Source organism: Talpa europaea (genome assembly GCF_964194135.1).
Source record: "Talpa europaea genome assembly, chromosome: 6".
Lineage (NCBI taxonomy): Eukaryota > Metazoa > Chordata > Mammalia > Eulipotyphla > Talpidae > Talpa > Talpa europaea.
The window spans coordinates 134,359,692-134,367,887 of NC_140072.1; positions in this window are offsets into that span (position 1 = coordinate 134,359,692).

Sequence of the window (8,196 nt, forward strand, 5' to 3'; positions counted from 1 at the left end):
TTATTTCTAATTTTCTTCATATCGTTTGTGATTTTCTGGATTTGAGATCCAATGAAGAAATCTTGCAGTGACCAGACACTGTTAGACTTATGCTTTATTATATACTTTCATCTACAGGGAAATACATAACTAAACTGTTATATAAGTATATGTAATTTAGATAAATGATATATTACTTGTTAAATCTTGCAGATGCCAAGAATTTAAGCAGGACTGTAGAAGAAAAATTACAGTTCGATTTTTCAAATCCTTTTGGAAACATTTATAGAAAGAAATATTGGGGTTTACAATGAAACAGTAGGGGCATACCTAAAAGACTCAGTGACCTGAGGTGATGGTAGACTATGTCCCTCAGCAAAGGAAAATGAATGAGCAGACAGTTTCTGTAACCCACCCACTGAGCTGGCAGTGCCCATGACTCCCAATAACCTTTGTTTGACTTGTCACTTACAAGACAAATTTGCTCATATATCATGAATGTCAGAATTCCTTTTCGGCAACTGTATCAGTAATTAGCTATGCCTTGTTAGTGCTCAAGGCATGTGTATCTGTCACATTGATAAAAAGGTCTAGTTTTTTTTTCTTCCATTTTCAACTAATATGTTAGCCTCAGCATTGTAATGCCAACAAAGAGCTACAATATTGATCAAAACCTCATTGATGACCTTAAATGCTTACATTGTTTGGGAAAATAAGCAGCACACAGTTCCATCCTAAGGAGGATTAAAATTAGAGATGAAACATAAATTCTGAAGTTAATATTTGGACTAATTTGGAAATATTTTTGTAAATTCTTTGATAACTTTCATATTGAATCAGGGAATATGAAGAGGTCTCTGAGAAATGTTAGCTGATAAATTTAATAGATCATTGTCTATTATTAAAAAAACACTAAGAGTTAACTATGAGTTTCATTTCCACTGGGAAAAGAGGCATTTCAAGTGTTTATTTGTGGTTAGGACAAATAAAAAGAAAGATATGGTATTAAATGGATTAGAGATTTTCCTATTTGATCATCAACAAAATCAAAAGAACCAATTACTTTTTAAAAAATTTTCAGACCAAACTTACTGTAACAAAATATCTGTAAAATAAAAGATACTATGAAAGCAAGAAATAGTCTGAAATAAACTATTTGAAAAATAAGGTAAATTTATTATTAACATTCAGATATTTTAAGAAAAAATTAAGTTTGCTACAAAACAATGAAACTAGTTTAAAAAAAATCAGCTAGATATATCAACAGGAAATTCAGAAGAAACAGAGATGGCCAATATTTAAAATTACATAACTTCATTTCTAATCAAGGTAAATCAAAATAAACAAACAATAGTGCTTCTTTTTCATAAGATTTGCAAAATTAGGTATATTCAGTAATTTTAGTCTTGATGTAAGGAATCTAACAATATTTTCCACTAATAGTAAGATTTTTCATTTTGTTAACTTTGAAAAGAAACATAAGAATATCTATCAATATTTTATAGATATGATTTGAGAAAAATTATTCAATTTTGGAGGTGAATTTTATTTCCCAATCATATTAAGATATATGATAGCAATCATTTGGATACTATGTTTGCATTCTCTTACTATTTGATAAGAAATAGAAACTACTTCTGTTCAACAAGAGAAAAGGTATTATTTTTTGCCAGGATGATATTTTTATTAAAGTATATTATACCTTCTTCCAGAATATATTAATGTAGATTGACAAGTAATTTCATTTTTAGCACATATTTTATGAATAATTACTTGAGTTATATAAACTTGGGTAATATTATTACTCAACTTGAACCTCAAATAACTGTATATTGTGGGAATTATAAATGGAAAATGTGATTTGATCCTTTGAGTTTATCATTCTAACATAAATTAACATGTAACTATATTTAGATACCTAGCATATCATGTCACTGATTGTTAGAAATTTTTAAAAAATGCAGATTTGGTTTTTATTTTTTTTATTTTTTAGATTTTTATTTATTTATACAAGAACTGGGGTACAGGTCAGAGGCACAGGAGGGTGAGAGAATTCACCAGAGACAGAGTGGGGAGCAGAACAATCAGACAGACTGAAAACACTGCCGAGGGGAGCAGCGAGCGAGACAGGAGAGGTCTGCCATGCCATGTGGCTTTCTCCCAGGCTGGCCTGGAATTGAACCCACTCTGCAGAGGCTGTGGACAGCTTCACAACATGGTGCTTAACCCGCTGCACCACCAGAGAGGCCCTGATTTAGTTTATAATAACTGATGGATATAAACCAGTTTTAAAATTCCAATTCAATATAATCTAATTATCTTCATTTGACTGGCAATATTAGATTTAAAAAATGTCCTCAAGTGTTTATTTTCTAGGGTATTTATACAATATCTATTTTATATTTGTATCAGAGGAACCAAAGAGACAGTCCCAGTCAAATGAAAATCATTTCATGCCACATAGTGGGATCAACAGTAGCCATGCCATATACCTGATGATAAGCTGTGGTAATTAATGTCTACTCCTGGACAGCAGATTACTAATTAACTATGAACACATTAATGCATACATAAAAAGAATTATTAAATAACTGAAAATTTTATTAAATAGATAATAAGTAGCATCAAGATTAACAAATTTTATTTGAAAATAAATACATATAATAAAGTGATTCTAAAATTTATGCTCAGGCTCATATGATACCTCCTAACTTGCCTCCTGACCCCTGGCAGGTTATTTCAATAAATATGTCCTTTCTGTTCCCTCCCCAAAATAATAACAAAAAAATATATATTCAAATCCAATTGGCCAAGAATCATCATAGAAATTTTAAGAGAATAATGCTATCGATGAATACTTCCAAATATTAAAATTATTATTAATTTGTTATAATTAAGACACTGTGGAGTTGAAACATGAGTTTAAAAAAGTCTATGGTTAAGAATGGAAAGACCACACCCAAATATTCCTATGTAATATTTATAAATATTCACTTGGATTTTTATCTGTGATGACACGTTAATATATTTAAGTAGTATGGTCGTCCTATAGGTAGTATTGTGCTAGTAGTCTATATCTCAACTACAACAACAGTCATTTCTAGAAGATAGAAAGACACTAATGAGAAAGTTAAACTCCAAAAGACAAAAAAGTGAAACAGCTTCCAATTCCAAATTTGCCAAAGATAGAACAACATTAAAATTCATTTTCTTTTAGAAAATACCAATGGGAGATTGAAAAGGGTAATACACAGTGACAGAAAATATTTCCAATGCATCCATTCTATTAATGCACACAATAAAGGCAGAATGTGTAGAGAAACTCTACAAAACAGTAAGGAAAAGGCAGACAAACTAGTAGGAAATATCAAGACTTAAGCAGACACATTGCAAAAGATAGCTACAGGATCAAAAAACATCTGAAAATAGCTTCTTGGGTTTTGGTAGCCATGTTATTGAGGTTTGATTGGCATACTAAAAGCTGTATGTATTTAACGTACACATCCTATGGCTTTGAAAATAAGGGTTATCTGTGAAGCCATCACCATATGTATGTCATAAACCCCCATCACCTTATGGTACAAACAACAAATACTATAAATAGAATAACATTCAACCTTATAAAAAAGAAATTCTGCTATTTTTGACAACATGGATGAAGTTGAGCTAAGTAAAATAAGTTGGATATAGAAAGACAATCCCACATGATGTTAATATGAGGAATTTTCCTAGCCCAACTCAGAGGAGCAGAGAACAAACTGGAGGTTTTTAGGACTCTGAGTTTGGGAGGGAGGGAGGGAGCAGTATTAATCAAAGCAGACTTATTCATCCAGGAAAGATGAATAATACCTAGTACTATCAAAGGGTTGAAAAAGGAGACAACTATAAGAAAAAGAAAAAAATATGAAAGAAGGAATCAGACAAAATATTAACAAAAGTGTAGAAATACTGAATGTCTCTGGCATTGTTGGCAGAAGTCTTAATTGGCAAAACCCCTTTGAAGCACTTTCAGGAAGTCTGATGATGTCAGCTAAAAGCATAGCTCATATTCCAGCAATTTCTCTTCTAGATATAAACCACAGACATGTATATCCATCTGTACCACCAACATACATTGGAATGTTTTAGATGATAATATGTGTGACCTTGATCCAGTAGAAACTGGACAAATGCCTGTCATCAGTTATACCATGGAATCCCAGAGCACAGCCACACCTGTCCACACCAGTGTGAACAAAGTCAGAGACACAAGGGACAAGATTATATGGTTTGATTTATGGAAAGAACACAACAAAGTATTACTCTCCTGGTAAATGTCAGGGGAGGGAAGAGCCAAGGGAAGAGTCTTCGAAGGAAGCAGACTTCTGTTCTTCATCTTCTGGGGTGAGTTACACAGGTGACTGACTCACTGTGACCATCTCAAAGAGGCATGTAATGCTTCCTGTAGCATTTTAATAAAAAGGATTATCAGAAAAACAATTTGATGGGAAAAATGTTACTCTGGATGCTATGCAAGAAATCTCCCCACCACAATCGTATTAAATCTCCCAAATAATAGTTGATGTAACATTTTCCTAGTCCCTTTCTGGAACATTCTAAGATAGTTATCAGTGTCCCTCAGTCCCTCCCAGAGGAAATGTGGCTTGTGGTTTCCTGATTTACAGTTTTGTGGTTTTAAAGCAATGTAGTCAAATTGTCACTGGTTTGAGTTTGTTTCAAGGCATTCATTTCGAGTGAGAAATAAAATTTTTATTTTAAGTAATACTAAGTTTCACAGGATTAACCAAGATTTTTTGTGTGTGTGGTGTGGGAGATGTATTTTGATCTTCTTTATGAAGGAACACATTGTTTTCATCATCGTTCTCATCTTAAACTTACATTTCTGTTCTCAACTTTTACAAGGAAATAATGAATAAAGCAGTTAATATAAACAAATGAAAATAAGTATAAACTTCTTTAAAGTGAAAGAAACTATCACTAAAATAAAAAGAAACCCTGCTAAATAGGAGAATATATTTGCTCACCATGCATCTGACAAGGGGCTGACATCTAACATCTACAAAGAACTTAAATAACTCAACAAAAAGGAAATAAAGGAGCTAATAAAAAAATGGGTAAAAGAGGTATATAGACAATTCTCTTAAGACATACAAAAGGCCAACAGGCACATGAAAATATGCTCATCATCACTTACCAACAGGGGAATGCAAATCCCAACCACAATGAGATAGAAAGTCACACCTGGGAGAATGACCTCTATCAAAAAGACCAGAAAAACAAGTACTGGTGATGATGTAGAGAAAAAAGTGACCCTCATACACTATTGGTGGGAATGTGGACTGCTCCGGCCCTTATGGATAACAGTATGGAGATTTCTCAAAATATTAAAAATGGATCTACCATATGATCCAGCAATTCCGTTTTTAGGTATTTATCTGAAGAATATAAAACCCACTGATCTCAAGGGCTACATAGACTCTTATGTTTATTGCAGCACTATTTATTTTAAGTAATACTAGCTATGCTACGGAAACAGCCAAGCTATGGAAACAACATAAATGTCCAGAGACAGAGTGAATTAAGATGTGGTATATAAACACAATGGAATACTACTCAGCCATAAAAAGATAAACTATTGTCATTTGTGACAACCTGGATGGAACTGGAGGACATGATTCTAAGCACGATAAGTGAGGAGAAAGAAAAGTACCAGGTGTTGTCACTTATATGTGAAATATAAAGAAACAAAACAAAGGGTCAAGTAGAGTTTCACCAATAACAAAGTCTAGAAATCTGACTCTGGGATTGAGGATCCCGGGGGAAGGTGGTCGAGCACAATGAACTATGGTGCATGTCTGTGATGTGTTGGTAGTTGGTGCGGTGTTCAAATACCTGGAGTGGGTGATCTTCTATCTATAAAGCCTACGAAGTTGTAAATCAGTGTCATCTCAAATAAAAAAAAAATAAAAAAGAACGGTTATAAAAGAAAATTAGTAAAGGGGCCAAACACTTCTGCAAGTGCCAGTGGTGATGGCACATCTGATTTATATCTCAATGGAGGTGCCTGTTGGTGTGTTCACAGCACCCATGACCATAAATGTACTGTTGATTAGGATTAGGATAGAGTTTATTAAGGAGCAAACCAACACTGCTAATGAGAATTCTCACAGGCTGTGTTCCTCCTCAGAGGCTCAGCCCATCATGGACTCTCAAGCGATTCTAGTGACTTCCTAACGGAAGCTGCTACTTGTGATCGAACTCATGACTCGTCTGGCCATGCTGTGCAGATTGCAACTCAGGAGGACACACATCCTCTCTCAAACGTGTACTTAAGAAGTGTGTTATGTAAGTTGTCTGGATAAGATCCACTAAACCAACTTCTTTTGTTCATTTGATCTTGGAAATATAAGCTACTTCCTCTGAAGGCTCAGTGCCATTTGGAGGTTAACATTCACTTACATATTTGTAATACATGATCTATTTGTCCAAAACCCATTCTGGATGCTGGAATTTCCACAAATTGCTGATTCTGTATCTTTGGCAAGGCATTCGATTCATGTGCTTTTACAAAGAATTATGATTTAGTGTTTAGAAATAGATGAACGACTCTTGACTTATAGAGTTTGATAAAATAACAGGAAAGGAGAAACTGAATAAAACTGCTCTCTCTGTATAAAGACAAGAACAAATTAAATTACTCATAATGTCTGTTATTTATCACTTTCCAAATAGACCTCATTTTGGAAAGATAAGGAAAGTAATAGGAAGCTATTTCCAGACCATATGGAACTACATCATTTATCAGGGACATTGCCAGATTCACGGAAAGTGACTGCACTTCACAAGCAGGAGAGTTCCTTTCACAGGTGGGGTTCCAGAGATGAGCATCATCTTTTGATGCTGCTGCACCTCTTCATTGCATCCATAGATGCTAGAACAGTACGCTGATGACCATTTTTTCAAGATTTTAAATACATACCATGATTCTGCCTTTTTAGTTCTGTTTAAAGTAGAGCTTGCTCTCTCAGACTGTGAGATGTTTCCATGTGGTTGAGTCCATAGGACATGACAATTTTTATTTTTCAAGATGATATTTTTTTCACAATTTCCAAACCTCATTTTCTAAAAGGAACTATTTCTTGGATGGGTTCATATTCAAACTAGGCATGAGCAGAAATTAACATTTGCTCCGAGACAGAACAAAGGCTTCTGGGAATCTTATTGCTTCAATAAGATTTGCTCATTTCACCTCACAAACTGCTGTGGATTGAATCGGGTCCTCAGGACTCATACCTTCAAATCCTATTCCTCAGTCACTCAGAGTGTGACTATATTTGTAGAGGTCTTAAAAGAAGTAGATAATTCATTTAAAATGAGCCTTTAGGGGAGGCTCTAGTCAATCTGTCTATGGTCTAATAAGGAACACAGGAATGCCAGCTTCCATGAAGAAAGACCACATGAGGACACAGCAAGAAAATGGACACCAAAGAGAGCCAAGGTCATCAAGGTCAGCCAAGAACAGCCTCAGAGAAATCAATCCTGCTCACACCTTGACCTTGGACATCCAGTCTCCAGAACTGCTAGAAAATAAAGCTCTACAATCTGTGTATTTTGTTGTAGTAGCTCTTACAGACAATACGCAAGTTAATCCACCTTCAACACCTCAGCACCTGGCATGGTCGGGTTGTAGTTGTTCTATCTTCTTCTTAGCATATTAGAAAATGATCTAATTTAGCTTTCTGAGAAAGTCAATAAACATTCTGATAGATATTTTATAAATTTAAGACCTTTAAAAAGTATATTGGAATAAGTACATTTTAATGGTCTAAATGGGAGAAAAGTTAGCTTTTAAATTTTGTACAATTTAAAATATTTATTACCTTTGAATATAGCAGAACTAGTGAAGCAAGAAATGAAGTAATTGAATGAAACACCTGTCTAATACCTAAGTAGTAACTATACCATCAAGGACGAATTGGAGAATCAACTTTGTTATATTTCCCTGATGCCAAGTTAAGAGTTAAGGTTCTGATTAGGATTCTGCATGAAAGGTTAAGCCATAAACTGAACTGTTGCTTTTCCTCACCAACATTATGAAAATTAAAAACACACTTGGCTGGAGAAATCAATAGAAATTTTAATATTTTAAAAAGGTGAAAGATAGATATTCAGGATTTTAGCAGTGGGTGCACAGATTTTAGTAATGTACCTGCACCT